This window comes from Perca flavescens, chromosome 12 (assembly GCF_004354835.1).
Source record: "Perca flavescens isolate YP-PL-M2 chromosome 12, PFLA_1.0, whole genome shotgun sequence".
NCBI classification, from domain to species: domain Eukaryota; kingdom Metazoa; phylum Chordata; class Actinopteri; order Perciformes; family Percidae; genus Perca; species Perca flavescens.
In genome coordinates, this window is record NC_041342.1 from 5,677,808 (window position 1) to 5,694,341 (window position 16,534).

The 16,534-nt window shown below is 42.5% G+C and overlaps 1 protein-coding gene across 3 annotated transcripts in view; it reads left to right on the forward strand.

The window, feature by feature from the left end:
- Positions 1–16,534, forward strand: part of lingo3b (leucine rich repeat and Ig domain containing 3b) — a 51,620-nt gene that overhangs the window by 13,430 nt on the left and 21,656 nt on the right. The gene's annotated exons all lie outside the window — the stretch shown is intronic.

Genomic DNA, 16,534 nt, shown 5'->3' on the forward strand with positions numbered 1-16,534 from the left:
TACTACACACACTCATGCATGCAGGCATGTACGTTTTATCCTCAATGGTTGCTGTGTTTTTACCAATAGAGCACAGAAACACTTGAAACGCAACAGTGCGCGTTTGCAGATCTTCAGGGTTGACGACTACCCACCCTGACAAGTCTCCCTACTTGCCCTCAGATACTTGCAGCAAAGGAAAGAGAATGAGGAAGAGAGATTATGTGTGTGTGTGTGTATGAGAGTGTGCGTGGTCATGCTTTACCATCTACATCCTGTTATAACATTATTGTATAGCACTAGAGGCATTTCATAATGGGTTTCGTGAGCTGTCAGAGTGATGCATGTAAATAAACCTCCACTGGCGGAATGTTGCCATTTTTCATGTCACCGGGCAAATTAAACAATCACTCTCATCTCAACACTTGTTTTCGCGGCCGTAACATTGCTCATTACGTTAACTTTGTTCCGCGAGTTATTTGCAGTCATAAATCGTGCACAATAAAAAAATCAGAGAGGTATAACTTGTGTGGCTGCTGAGAAAAATCGGAAGCCAGGGCTTGCTTATGTACTCTGGTCTAAGACAAGTATCTGCTTACCCATGCTACATTGCAGGATGCCATGAGCATGACATGCATGGCCATGTGTTATGTCACGTTGTGCCAGAGTGCATATGGTTTATGACAGCAGGTTTGCATTAGGTGTATCAGTCTGCCGCTTCTCTTTCCCTCTATCTACCCCCCATCTCTCTCTCTCTTCCTCTTTTTCCACCATCTTCCTCCTTCCTCCGTTTCCAATTATAGGCTGTCATCTCGCTCCCTTTCCTCCTGATGCTATCTCCTGTTTCATTCTATTGCTAAGCAATTACCTGTACCTGCCTCTGCCCCTCTGGACAACATGGCTGGCTAGTTTCCTCTCCGCCTTTTCAACAATCAAAGTGAAGGATGGGTGGGGATTTCATGGCAGTTTCCTTATGGTTGCCCCGACCTGAGCAAAGGGCGACCTCAGTGAAGCCTAAACACGGCAGCCACTTCATATTATTGCTGCTCTTATAGAGCCAGAAAAGATATGTAAATAGGAAATCTAGGGGGGGGGGGGGTTTCAGTGTGCAGAAGAATTATGCCTCTAATCATGCAATCAGCTCATTATTTCCTGCTCCTCATTAACTTGTTTGGGTTTCTAACTTTATCGCTGTTCGCGGTTTCATCTTTCTGAAAACAGAGGAGAAAAGACTCACCCAGACAGAGCTGGTGGGTACGTTGCTCCAAGCGTTTGGGCAAATGTTCGGCTGGTGTCTGGGAGAGGAAAGGCTTGCCAGAGAGCTGAAACCCCTCCAATCACAACTTCTCCCCCACGCTGACTCTTTGACTGTCATTCCTTTATGTATACAAACCTCTGTCTTTATAGCTTTCTCGGTTTCTTTTTCTCTATCTCCTTTTCCTTAAACCTCACTGGTAAGGATCCCACCTTATAACCTCTTTGCTACAACAGTACAACGCCACCAGAGACGCACATATTTACATAGAAACAGGCATACACTCCCACACACCAGTATAAGCCTTTTAGCGCAGCAGTGTGACAGCTACCTGAAGGATAGCAACATTGTCCTTTCTGCTGCCAAGCCTGTAAAAATGTGTGAAAAGACACCGATGGAGTTAGGGACTGGAAATAAGGCATAGTAGGATCATGGATGAGAAGGATAAGAAGATGAGGTCAAGAGGTCATAGTTAACAGAAAGAGGAAGATGGGAATAGTGATATAAACTTAAAATAAAAGAAGATTGATGCGATAATGGAAGAAGGTGGGGAGTCAAAGGGAAAGAGAGTTCAGATGGTGACTGAAAAATGAAAGAATGTGGGCGGACATGTTTGGTCTTGGTGTTGACAGACAGCTACTGATTGCTGATGTCTTTTTTCCTGTGAATGGACACAGCAGCAAAGTGATAGTTTTCAGACACCCCCGAGGAAAGAAGGTGAAGAAAGACACAGAGAGAGGGAGAGACACAGCTTGCCGCTGGAAGCAGAGGGTGTTTGATTTATTTTTAAAAGCATTTTGCTGCTTCTCCTTGAAGGAGGAAAATTCTGGTTTATTACAGGTTGGGTCAGTAACAGGAGAGGAGGTTAGACAATCACACAAGTTGCAAACCATTATCTTAATTTGGCTTAATTTTGGAGGTAAAACTGCATGTGAATGCTTGGTTAGCTCACCTGGTAGAGCGAGCGCACGTATATAGAGGTTTACTCCTTGACGCAGCAGCCGAGGGTTCGACTCTGACCTGCGGCACTTTGTTGCATGTCATTCCCCCTCTCTCTCACCTTTCATGTCTAAGCTGTCCTATAGAAATAAAGTTCTAAAATGCCCAAAAAATTTTCTTAAAAAAAACTGCATGTGATCACAATCAAAATGATGGTAATGGGGAACAGAAAAAAAGACTGTTACTCTGTTTATGACATATCCTTTCAGCTGTGCTTTCTAGCATGCTGTCATTGTGCTAACCGAGCACTGTTAGCCTTTACAACAGAGCCTACACTTGTAAGATAATGTTTCATAACAGGGTTCTCTGTTAATTTGAGTTTGTTGCTGAGTGCTCTTGGTAGAAAATGAATGTAAACAAAGTCAGAAATGCAAGTTCAATGAAGTCATTTTTCAAAAAAAACTCAACATCGCCATACATTGTGAAATCTTGCCGCCTATAACTTACTGTTAGCTGACGCCGGCTGACACCGCCACGTACGTGTAGTTACCATAGTTACGCATCTGGTCTCAGGCATGTGATTGGTGAGAAGCCAGGTTCAACCTGGCCTCCCTGGTTTTTTTATTTATGATTAATTGTCCATTCAATGACGAGCTCGGTCTAACCTGGCCTCAATCTGATTGGCTGAAAATGTTTACTTTTTCTCTTAGGGATGCCAGGAAAAGCTGGCCTCGTTTGGGCGTTTGTAGCATTTTACTAACCACTAGACAGAGCACAGACTGGACTGCACCATGCATGCAGTGGCAGAGGGGCGCTGTTTCGCTCCACAAGCTAAAGAAGAAAATTATAATATAAAAATAAATGTTTTGGTAAGCAAAATCAGTAAAACACACAACTGTGGGAATCATAAATTTAGTTTTTATATTTTAAATTATGTTTTATATTTTTATGGGGAGGCCAGGCATCCTTTGGCCTCCTAGAGAAACCGCCACTGCCAAGGTTACAATGTAACCAAGCGTTTTCTGGCAGTAGTTGAGACCTTTTAATTTGTTCTTGGATTTGTCATTGTACAGTAGACAGAGAGAAATAAAGGTTATTTTATTGTTTCTCAGTGATTACGTTCTGAGGCACAAATAAATTACCATCAAACACTGAACAGATGATTTTTGTGAAGACAGATGCTCTTTTCTCTTTTCTCCGCATTAGCTTGGTGGTTGGCGTTAACCACTAGTCTTAGAATATTACATTTAGCTTGTCGTAGCGCATCGTAGTAAGCTGGATCAATATTGAAATATTTTATCAATAAATGAAGTCTCTACTGGATTACTGTTGCAAAATGGAGTTAGTAGTTCTGTGACATTGTATGATTTACAATTACTCTCTGATGTATAGCTCCATTAGGTTAAAATCTAACCATGAAGTCCATTTGTAAAATGTGATGTGTTTACAACAGACAGTTTTCCTTGTTTTCTTGTTTTTCGAACGTGGGACTTAGCACAAACATTTCCACGTTGTTAATTCTATTCTAAACCTCTGTGATCATTTGAGGCTTGTGATTCTTGCCCTGTCTGACAGTTTTTTTTTTTTAGTCCTGTTAAATCACTGACTAACCGTTTTGATATAAATCGAAAGGAATGATGGTCAAAAAGCTATGAAAAAAAAGACACGTTGTATTAAACCAGAATTTCCCTTTGAGACTTAAACGCCTCAGAGGAGTGAGGAGTTCAGGAAACATGGGAGTTTCTGAAACACAGAAGGTTAAGACTTGAGGGAGAAAAATGTGAGCATGATGAGAGGAGAGAGGGGCTATGATGGGGCGGTGTATGATGGGATTGGCAAGGTGTGAGAGGATTTGATTGTGCAAGTGTGTGTGTGGGTGTGTGTGGTGTGTGTTGTGTGTGTGTGTGTGTTTGTGTGTGTGTGTGTGTGTGTGTGTGTGTGTGTGTGTGTGTGTGTGTGTGTGTGTGTGTGTGTGTGTGTGTGTGTGTGTGTGTGTGTGTGTGTGTGCGCGCGCGCGCGCCTGCGTGCACGGATGATGGTTAACCTTGAGAAATGCACCAAGGGTCTTAAAGGATGTCTTATGTTGAGGATTCCTGCTATTAGACTGCTTGATGGTGATGGAGGTGCGTGCATGGACAAGGGCACAACACCCACAGCTATCTACACACAGCCTCCATGCCATCACACACGCACAATAAAACACGAGGCTGGGATAATATGCTTTTGTGCCAATTTGATTTGTATTGCGATTTTCATTTATTCCGATTCAATAGTATTGAGTATTGCGATTTTCTTTTCCTTCTTTAACAAAAACAAAAGTTTAATAATACACTTCTAGAGACAATATATCATGAGACATGAGACAAAAACTGATTGTTTTCTAAAGAAGAATGCACGTATCAGTTAGTCAGTCTGAGATTTATTTCATTTATTTCACATGGATTTTCTGCCTTCGGTTTTGCTGGATATGGATATGATGTAGTCGCCGTATAAACAGAACATTTGTAGGTGAATTAGTGGTTAAAAAAAACAACAAACAAAAAAGAATTGCTTCTGGGGGAAATAATTTAAAAAAAAATCACCACAAAAAAATCACAAATATTGTGCTCATTTTCAGGTTCATAATTATATTTAGAGGTTATATCAGAATAGGTTTACATGGTTTAATTTTTTGTCGTACTGCACATTGCTGCAGCTCTTCTTTTCAACCTGTGTGTTGAGCTCTCTGTTTTAGCTACAGAGTGAGACATCTCACTTCTGTTCCACCTTTGTTGGGAGTCGCACATGCTCAGTCGCTAGGTAAGGACTACTAGCCAGTCAGAAGCAGAGTATGAGGGCGTGCCACGCTAGCAGCTAGGCGAGCATTATAACGTGTGTTACAAAGTGACGCACGTTCGTCACAGAAGTAAAGGCTGGACTACAATAGAGCTGTTTGGAGCAGTTGGTGAACAGTGTTTTCTGTTGGAGATGGTTAGTCCCTTTGGGGGGGACACTTTGTAAACCTATAACATGCACAAAAAAGATATATAACACAATAAAGGAAAGGGGAAAAGCCAAAAAGCATAATATGAGCACTTTAAGTGTGGAATTACAGTGCAGAGCCTTGTGGTTGCATCAGAGGTCCCTCACAAAACTGAATTGAAACGGTCTTGCTTCCAGTATGATTCAACAAGGCATCATGAGCGTGTCCACAGAGGCAATTAGGCTCTAAGATGCTGGCCGCTGGTGTTGTCACACATGTACATTGTGGAATAAAGGGCATGATCCCAGTCAATAATGAACAAGTGGGCTTCTGTCTCAGAGCAAATAACCAGCAGGTGGGAACTACGACTCCTCTGCAGTCTCACCGCTCTCTTTCAACCTCCTGGCTTTCTTCCCCTGCTCCTCTTCCTCTCACCGTTTCGCTTTCTTTCACTCCCTCCCTCACCATAAATTATTCTCTCTCGCACTTTCCCTGTTTTCCTCATTCTGACCTTTCACTTTCTGTTTTGTTTACTTGAATTTACTTTCCCGCCTGCATTTTCTCATACGTGACCCCCATATGCCTTGAGATTCTGTTGTTTACTCTTCCTCTCATAGTTGCCGTCTGTCTGCCTACACAACTTTCCCTTTCTGTCTCTCTCTTCCTCTTTCTCTCTCTCGTCTGCTTGGGTCTGATAGGAGAGTTTTAAGGTCACCTGGTGTCTCTCGCCTAACGCTCATAATAAATTAGCATTTAGCTTTGCTTCATTATTCAGTCTGACACAACCATCCCTGGAGTCATTCTCAATCTCTTTCAAATAAACTCTCAAATTGAATTTCGGTTATGATTGAATCTTTCCTTTAAAATTACAAAAATCTTAAAGATACATGAAGGTTTGCCCATCCCATTTTCCTGTTAAAGAGTTCAACACCACTGTGACATAATCATTTAAAAGTAAGAAAAAGGGGTCTCATCTCTCTGACTAGGTTTCTCTGTCAAATGCATTGGATTTGATGGTTCACAGTTGCACTATTGTTTTTGTCTCATTAAGAAGAAAGCTTCTTACATTGACACCTCACTCTGAGCCTTCCTAATAAGGTTTCTTGTTCAACAGCTGTAAGCAGAAAAATAAACCATTTGAGACAAACAGCCTTTTTTCACTACATTGCATAACTGCAGTTAATGTTACACTCTGCCAAGAGCCATTATTATCAAACTGTATCTAAATGCAGAGAAAAAAAAGTCATGAAAATACACGTGTGACAAATACAGTTTGGTTCTTAGAATGGAGACAACAGGCAGGCAATGTACTGACCTTCAAGCAAAACCTTGAACAGACACTGCCATGTTGTTGCTGCAATGGCAAGACCACTCTATGATTCTTTGTTCAATCAGTACATGTCATTTGACTGATTTTGACCACTTCCCAGTCTGTGACCAGATTTGGTCTGACAATCGCACCATAAGATTCGTTGCTAGAGAGAAAAATCTCACTTTCTACCGCAAAATTAGATTAGAAATTAGAAGCTTGTGAGAGTTTGAGAAATAATTGTGTGTGTGTGTGTGTGTGTGTGTGTGTGAGAGAGACCATCTGTAGAACAGACCTTTGGGCAGGGGGGACGTTATTCATTAACTTTAGCCGCATGACTTCTAGGCATGAGCACTATCGAAGTGTGTGTGTGTGTGGGTGTGTGTGTGTGGGCGCTCTTTACACACATAAGGTCAATCTGTCTCACTTGTACGCTTCACTTTTCTCCTCTCCTCTCTCTTGTCTTTCACTCTGTCGCTCTTCTGCTTCTCTGAGTGGATGAACAGCTTTCTGATCCGTAAGGACTCTGTTAATGAATGCTGCATTGCTATTGATTTCTCCTCTGATCCCTCAGTTTGTTCAGACGCAATACAAACCACTCTTTCCTGCGATGTGGAGAGGAGGGATCAGCTGATAGCCGTGATGGAGTGTTGTGACCCGGTCTTGCAAATTGGATTTTAATGATTCAAGTATAATTTTGAACACTGCTCTCTGCTCCCCGCAGAAATTAAAATGTGCTGCCCTCTGAAAAAGATCCAAAGAAAGGGTCAGGAAAGACATGTTTTGGCCTTCAAGCTGAAATGATGTTAAAATACCTTAAAGGCAATTTTCATTCATTTTCATTGTGAAAAAATGCTTTTATTTTGCATTGAAGTTACATTACATGGACGTTTAAAATGCATCTAGGTAACAGCTCTCAAATGTCAGTCAGCTGCTGCTGTGGCAAACACTTAACCCAGAGAAATGTTTTCCACAAATATGTCCGTAGTTTGTATCTTATTTGTAGTTTGTATTTCCTTACACAAAAAGTTGGGGACAATTCCAATTTCAATTCATCTTTAACAGATGCTCAAATGCCAAGATTGTCAGTCTGAGATTTCTGTCATTTTAATCTGGTTGTGCATTTTCTTTCCATATAAAACATCCTCCAACCTGCTGTGGGAATAATTTGTTGATCCCTATTATATATACACACACACACACACACACACACACACACACACACTAACTCAAAGACTCACTAATATACACGCACACACACACAGACACACACACACACATTTCGCTCTGAGGGAGCACAGATTCAGACATTATTTCTGCCTCACTGCTACACAAACAGGCTAGCAGAAGCCCGGAGACTGTTCACAATAGATGTGTGTGTGTGTGTGTGTGTGCACACACATATAGACACACACACGTTCAGGCAGGCACACATGTGCATCACCCTCCCCGCAGGACTGGAGGCATGTGGAAGTGGAACTACACTTGGGGGGTGCCAGCACATATGTGTCGCTTTGTCCTTTATATGTGTCACATATAATAAAGAGGCCAGTAGTTGAGTTACTTTGTAAATGTATACAATATCTGGCTCTTGTAGAGCTAAAGGTTAGTCGCCTCTTTAAAATGAAATCACTTTTTGCTTGGCTTCCCTTCTCGCTTATACAGCAAAACTCACCCAAATCATGTGCTCCATTGCGTGTTGACGTCTGTGTTTTTCACCAGTTAAATTGGTCCGAGACTTGTTGCCCTTTAGCAAGGCAGCCAGGGCGTTTTTCGTAGCATTTAAAAACAAATTCCATCAACAGAGGCTGCATCTACTGAGAACTTGCTATTTCGCTCGAAACATAAAACAAAGAGTGAAAGGAGGGCTGCGTTATTACTGTGCATTCACAGACGTAAGAGTGAGTGTGGATGAACCTGCGTGACTGACTGTGTGGAGCTGTGTGTCCCCTGACTCAGTGTGTTGCAGCTGCTTGTTAAAGTAACTGTTGTTTGTTTAGAGAGGACAAACCCCTGTGGCAAGTTACTTTTCTTCTTTGTCTTCTTGTCTCTCGTGTTATTATCTGGTACCTTGTTTTGTGCAAGCTAACTATATTGGGCCGATTATAAGAGGGGGTTTTTGAATATAAGAAACAATTTATTATACGAGTCCTGTTTGGAAAGACACTATAACACCAGGGGAGAAGATTTTTTTATAACCTTTTTTTTCTATAAAAGTAAAACCTCCATTAAAGTATAATGTATATACTCACACACTCTCCTGCCAGGCTGTTCTTTGGTTGTTGTGTTGTTTTGAGCTTCTCATCATGATACCTGTGACCGTGGTAACAGGTCTTCTTGTCAACAGATGATTCGGTCTCTGTCCGCTTTTTGCCATTAAGACGTTGGGAGATGCTTTTGACTGGTTTCACTCCTCAGGAATTTATTTCCTTTGTGAGCCTAAGACACTCCCGCAGGTTAAAGTGGACAACGTAGACACTACTAGCGGCATGGGCAGGCATTGTGGGTCCGGGCCCGCCCACTGAGTCACCTGTGCTCGCCCTAGACAAGCCTCCATCCCCGAAGTCGCACTAGCTAAATGTAACCGTGTGGAGAATAACCCCATTGAGGCTAACATTCATCAGGGCATGTAGCCTACTTGAATATAAACAAGGTGCCAGAGTGAAGAATCTGTTCGACTATCTTTATGTGATAGAAAAAACGCATATAACCTAAATTGAGGACAGCTATGCTCGTTATTGTAAGTGCAATGATAAGTTAAAGTCCAATAAGTACTTTATCAAACCGTGTGTGTGTGTGTGTGTGTGTGTGTGTGGGGCCAGGATAGGTAAAGATCAACAAGCCACTGACAGTGACAGATATGTTCATATTTGATTCATTCAATAAATTATTATTTTTTTTTTTTTGTAAATCCACCAGCCATTTTCCTATTATACAAACATTTGCAGCATCCTGAGCCTTTTAAGGTTCCTTAGGAAATCTCAGCCCAGAGTAATTAATTAATAGTACTAATTATTATTCTCCCGGAAAAAAGTTTCCTTTTTATTTATAAAGAACTATAAAAAAAAAAAATTTCTTCCTTTCACTGTCTTCTGCAACTTCATTGCAACACACATACAAAAGACACCACAACTTTTAGCGCAATTTTTAACAAAAGCTCCCGTGAAATCAGGCATTTTGGGCCGCAACAATCTCAAAAAAGGCTGTGAAATCCTGGAGGGAGTGCACTTGTGTGTTTTTTCATGTGTTATGGTGCACATTCACCAGTGTTGTTGTTGTTGTTGTTGTTGTGGTGCGCGTAGGCTACTCCTGATTTTGTCAGTCATCCCATCTCTTATATGCTGTGTCTCTATGATCCTGTCCTGTCCTATTCATGGTAGCCTACTCGTGGACATTGCGCCGTCATCACGTGCTTTAGTAGGGGGGCCCGCCTTGATAATCCTGCATAGGGGCCCGGTGTTAGCTTGTGACGCCACTGACCTCCTGCCCTGTTTCGTCATTCTGGGCAGCATTGATGCAGGAATACTCTCAACTCTGTGACGTCACCTTGAAGATTCTCCTCCCTTTCACGTCGGCATATTTGTGTGAGGCAGGATTATCAGAAATGACTGCACTCAAAACGAAATACCGCAATCGTGCACAAATCGAGGATGATTTGAGGTTACGTTTATCAGACATTTTGCCAAGAAATTGGAGGGGGGGGGCCCCAACTGCAATGAACCAGCTTTGGGGGGGCCCAGCTTGCAAAAGGTTGAGAACCCCTGCTCTAGTCTATATCAAAGACGTTTAAGTTCCAGGATTGTTCAGGTGCCGCCGGATGTCCCTCATTTTGGCCAGATGTCTGTTACCCTCCGCTTTCTTTGTGTTGGCATTTTAAACGGCAGTCGATTTATGAGTAGCCAATTCTCCCAGAGTAGAAGATTTACCAGAGGATAAATGTTACTATCACTTATCAGTAATGTGTTTAGGGTTGCAACTACATCATCCCTAGTCTATATCCGCGACGTTCCACTTCCGGGATTGCTCTTGTGCCGCATGAAATTCCGCCGGATGCATGTATTTTTGCCGATGTCAGTTTCCTTCCACTTTCTTTGTGTTTGAATTTTAAAATCCGGTGGATTTGTGAGGACTATGGTTAACTGCTCCTCAGATCTCTGCAGGGTAAATCCAGACAGCTAGCTAGACTATCTGTCCAATCTGAGTTTTCTGTTGCACGACTAAAAGAACCTTTGAACGTACACATGTTCCACCAAAACACGTTCCTTACCCAGGCTATTTTGCAGAGGTGCCGTTGCTCCGCCTGGCGGTTAGTGCCGCCCAAGACGATTGTGATTGGTTTAACAAAATGCCAATAAACCATCCCATCCTGGAATGCTGTGTTGACTAACCAGACCTTCCTCCGCAGCACTGTGGAGGAAGGTCTGGCAATACAAGACTACATTTCCACTGACCTGCTAAAATGTTCTGTCAATGACTTTTCCCATGCTGTTTCCAGATCAGTGATTCAGACTACCTGAGCTGCTGCCCATGAAATGGAATACAGGCTGTCATATGCTACGTATAGATAGGGAGGATGTGCTTATAATTGTAAAAATCAGCCTGATTAATACACGTGCCGGCGCCGCCTATTATGTTTACATTGGGCCTGCTCACACATATTCATGCCTCATGCCTTATCTGCTTTTTGGGCTGTTTAACTCCAAAGCAATCACACTATAAGTTGACTTAAAGAAACTTGCTAGCATAGCAACATTAATGCTACAAACAACCCATAATGCAACACTCTCTGTAGGATCCAGTGTCTCATTCAAAAAAAATATGTGTTGTGAATACTGTACATAAATGTCTAGTCCTCAAATATTACATGAAATCTTATTTCATATGTGTGCCAATGCAGTATTCCCCTTTTTGGTTTGACTTGCAGCCTTTCCGCTTCAACCTCAGCTGATTCTGGGTTAATATGCTGTGTCAGCTCCTTCATATGAGTGTGGATTTCTAGCGAGAAGCTACTTTAACACATTTATCTCCAAACCCTCCACATGCATTTAGAGTCTTTATTCCTTAATCTGCTGTTTCCCCTGCCTCCGCTCCTTCCTGTTTCATCCCTTGTTTCACACTTTCCAGCACTCCCAACCTGACCTCAGCCCTGTCTCCCCCCTCCTTCTCTTCCATTTAAATATTGAGTCATGAATTTATTATGCGAATCAAAATAGAGCAATGACTCTTTGTCCCCGTCCCTGCATGTCATTGGTCTAGAATGAATAATTCAGCCACTGTGGTTGAAGTTAGGATCAGGGGGAAAAAAGGGAATTATTTTGGAGCCGTACTATTCAGGCTATTTTCGAACGCCGAGCTGTCAGCGCCTTTCCTGCAGCGCTCATTCTTTCTTCTCTCTCTCTACTTGCTCCCTATCATTCCACCTCCCAGTTCACTCGCTATCACATAAAGATAGTCGAACAGATTCTTCTCTGTCCTTGGGAAGGACTGCGTACTAAGCAGATTGGATAAAGTCGGCCTCGGCCTTTGTGTGCTTGTTCTATATGGTTAGCGGGTGTGTGTTGTGTTCTTTCCTGGCTGTCTTTACAATATGTTTGTTGATAAGTTTGTGCATCTTCCAGTGCCAATCCTGAAGGTGGTTTGTCAGGTTGTTTGTATGTGGTGATTACGTATGCTGTTTTTCAGATTTTCCGCTGAATAGCTTTGATGGCATAACATGCAACACACAGTTTATTTCACCAGCTTTCTACTCAAAGACAGCCATTTATCTCATTATGGAGCGCTTGCCGTCTCACTGTCTTTGACTCTCGTGCAAAGTTTGCCGTTTTTAGATGTGAAGTGACGGTTATTCAATGCCCAAAATGAGTTTCACAAGCTCTCAGTTTGCATTTTATGATACTTCACGCAGAGGAAATCACAGGAGAGAGGCTAAAGTGCTTATCGCTTCACATCAGACGGCCTGTTTGGGAAGCAAAATGGGGCAGCAGGGGATCTGATGACCCTGCAAGGGTCCGACAGAGGCCACCGAGCGGTCAACCACGAACACGTCAATACATAAGCTTCACATGGACAAAAGGACACATGCACGAGCTCTGTGCACACATAAGGTCAATCATGCGCTTGGATACACACACATAGATGCAGACGCACACTTGGATGATTATCTCGGCCTCCTGGGGCATCATTGAAACTTTTCAGCCATGACCTCACTAAGAGGGAGAGAGATGAGCATTAGAGGGAGCGAAAATGAGAGACAGAGAGAGAGTCCTTGAATTTTAACCGGATGCTCCCTGGGGAGAACTACTATCATCTCTGTGTGTCTTCAATGCCAGAGTCCCACAGCTTGCTTTAGGAGCTCAAGGACCCTGACTGTTCCGATATTCTTGTCTGTCGTGGCTCACTTTCTCACTGCTTTTTGGGAGAAAAATCATTTGACGAATCAAAAGCAAAGGGTTTCTCTTATCCGGTTTTAGCGCTGGATAATGACATTCCTCCAGCGGTAGCCAATTCTCCCAGAGTAGAAGATGTACCAGAGGATAAATGTCACTATCAGTTATCAGTAATGTGTTTAGGGTTGCAACTACATCATCCCTAGTCTCTATCCGCGACGTTCCACTTCCAGGATTGCTCCTGTGCCGCATGAAATTCCGCCGGATGCATGTATTTTTGCCGATGTCAGTTTCCTTCCACTTTCTTTGTGTTTGAATTTTAAAATCTGGTGGATTTCTGAGGACTATGGTTAACTGCTCCTCAGATCTCTGCAGGGTAAATCCAGACAGCTAGCTAGACTGTCTGTCCAATCTGAGTTTTCCTGTACGACTAAAGCAACCTTTTGAACGTACACATGTTCCACTTAAACAAGTTCCTTCCCCAAGGCTATTTTGCAGCGGCTCCGTGCGGATCTTAGCGCCGCCCATGACGATTGTGATTGGTTTAAAGAAATGCCAATAAACCAGAGCACGTTTTATTCCCATCGCGGAATGCTGTGTGGACTAGCCAGACCCTCCTCCGCAGTGCTGTGGAGGAAGGTCTGGCAAAGCGGGACTACATCATCCCTAATATGGTAGTGTGTGTTTTAAATTGAATTTCCTGCATTGTGGGTTTTAGTTTTTGTAGTTTTAGCCCCTAGTCTGTCAGTTATAACATTGCACTCACCCGAGTAATTGTTGAGTTCTGTGGACTAGCCAGACCCTCCTCCGCAGCGCTGTAGAGAAAGGTCTGGCAAAGCGGGATTATCGCAGACATGGACAGGCTAATAGAGGCTGACACAGTGCTGGGACTCCAGATAGTCTGCTGTCAATCAAATCAACAAAATAAACCTGAACTCTCCCCATACCTGGCAACCTGTTTGCGCTCTTTCTACCTCTCTCTTCCTCCAACTCATCGTCCCTTTCATCTTCAACTCTTGATCCTGAATCTGTTTCCTCATCCTGTGTGTTCGTCATTTTACCTTCTCCTCCAACATCGCTTATTTGTTCAACCGCTTTTATGACCTTTCCAAAGAAGTCCCCCCCCTGTGATCCCACTTCTTCTTCTCCTCCTCACAATGACCTGTTTCTTATAACCACCTTGTCCTGCAGTGTTTACAAAGCCTTTATGGCCATATATGTATACGTACGTACATGTGTATATGGGGGTTTGTGTATCCTCCTCTGGGATCTCTGGTGAGAAGAGGTGCCATGTGATGAAATGTAATTATCACCTTATGTCCTGTGAAGCACCATCTTCTTACACACACAAAGCTGCACAGCACAAACACACACATGTACACACACGCACACACATACATATGCTCTGTTGGTGTTGTACAACCACAAGCTGAACGCTTTTATCGGTACTCAGGTATTGCCGCTTTTGTTTTTCAGTACAAAGGATTCAGCTATCTCCTGCTTTCTTTTATTCTGCATCTCCATCCTTTTCACTCTCCATTTCTCTCCCCACGTCACCCATTCCTGTTTTTCTACAGCCTTCACCCCCATTTCTCTGTGTGTTTCACCCCCCCTTTCTGCCCCTTCTTCCCCACATCTGAAACGGTAGCGACGGCTCCTATTGGTTGCGCCGATAGAATCAAAGAAACGGAGCGCCAATAAGCTTTCAGGCTAACAGGGTCACTCTTCCATGAAGCACTGCAATTACTCTGCCGTCTACATCCATGCCATGTATACATAGTGCTTTCCCCGTGCTTGTACCTATAATGCACATTTCTTGGGTATATGGTTTATTTGCAACAGCTTGGATGAGAGTGAAAGGTCATTTTATATTCTGGGGGATCATTTGATGTCAAGTTATTCCATTTTTAGACCAGATGCAATTTTAGAAAAAAGAATAAGAAGCCGTGTCAGATTCTGAGTGCGACTTAACATAACATACATTTGCAATCAGTTTATGCATTCAGGTCAAAGCTATGTACATATTCATTGTGAATTCTCCCCCATGTGAATCCGGCATCATGGCGCTCTTCAAAGACTGGCGATGGAAAGCTGTCACACTCCTCCCCTCCCCCTTCTTTCTCCAACTCATTCCTTTTCTCGCTGTTTACTTGCCACACAGACAGTTGTATATTTGTCAGTCAGCCAGGATATATATATATATAAAATATATAATATAATATATAATATATAATATATATATATATATATATATTATTTTTATTTTTTTTTTTTTTTTTTTTTCCTCTTTTCTTCTTTGGACAGATGTGGCCTTTTCACTCAGTAAAATGCCACTGACGTCTAGTGTTATAAACTGAGGATATTTAAAATACAAAATTCCTCTCGCTGTGTGTTGTCGAGCAACATCAAAATTCCCGGCCCTCTCTTCTGGCATCTGACTGAGCGTCAGACCTAATTTGCATCATTAGATTCTTTCAACTGTGGAATAGCTTTGACCTTCCTCCATCATCAGTGAAAGAGTGAGACAGTGTCCCTCTGTTACCTCCCCTCTGTCCGCTCTTTCCCTCCTCTTTCATCCATTACACTCACTTTCCTTTCCTGTCCTCCATGTCCATCATCTCCTCCCCTGATACCCAAATCTATCAATCGCTCACATTGTGGTCGTATTATGCAGCTCTGTTCTAATACTTATTTATTTCAATCTCCTCCCTTCAATTTCTTTTCATTACACTTCATCCTGTGACCTTATTCGCGGTGGTATATCGAGGAGGTGTCTGCTGTCTTGGTTTTAAATTCCCTGTTTGGCTTTCACCTATCTAACGAGCTGGAGAATTGAATTAATTTCTTTTCTTCTCCATACCGAAGGGATATAAAAACACACTCCCACAACTCATGCACACTTGCAAATATACACACACACACACACACACACACACACACACACACACACACACACACTGAGCTGTACAGGGTAAAAAAGGGGCTGTTGCCTTTCAGGTGAGACGTCTCCAGGGAAATGTTTTCCTTAGCAGCAATCGCCCGGCTATCCACGCAATCTGTGGCAGCCCCGTTGGAACTAAGAAGAAAGACGTGATTTTACTTCCCAATGACTGACCAACCCTTGGGATTACCCCACCATTTTGTTATCTGGAAACTCATTAGCCTTTAGAAAGGAACACCAGAAATGAACTCCCTTCATATCCCGTCTAGAGACCAGGAATCACAACTGTGATAGCAGAGTCTCCTGTTTAGGTGAAGGAGAGGTTTGTCTTCTTTGGCGTACAATATAAGACCTCATTTATCAGCATGACCCACACAGTACTGAACTGACATGCACAAATAAGACAAATAAATATTCTGAGAGCATTTTACAAACGTAAGGACATACCGCCGAATAAAGCTCACGGCAGTGACCGAGCTTTTTGGAAGCATGTGTGGGATAATAAATCATCAGTTATTTCAATCCATGCCATTAATAAGGCCACAGATCCCCGAAGGGCAAGACTAATTCAAGGCTGTTCAGTCACTTGTCAGACTGTGTGTCACTCACAATGATTGGTGTCTGCTATGTGTGAAAGATTTTCTTTTTTTTTCTATTCCCAGAGACCGGTCAAGTTTGATTAAATGATTTTATCTCCCTGCTATTCTTAACTCTTTCTCTCTAACTTGCACTCATGCTAATAGTGTAATAAGCTCTGCACTTG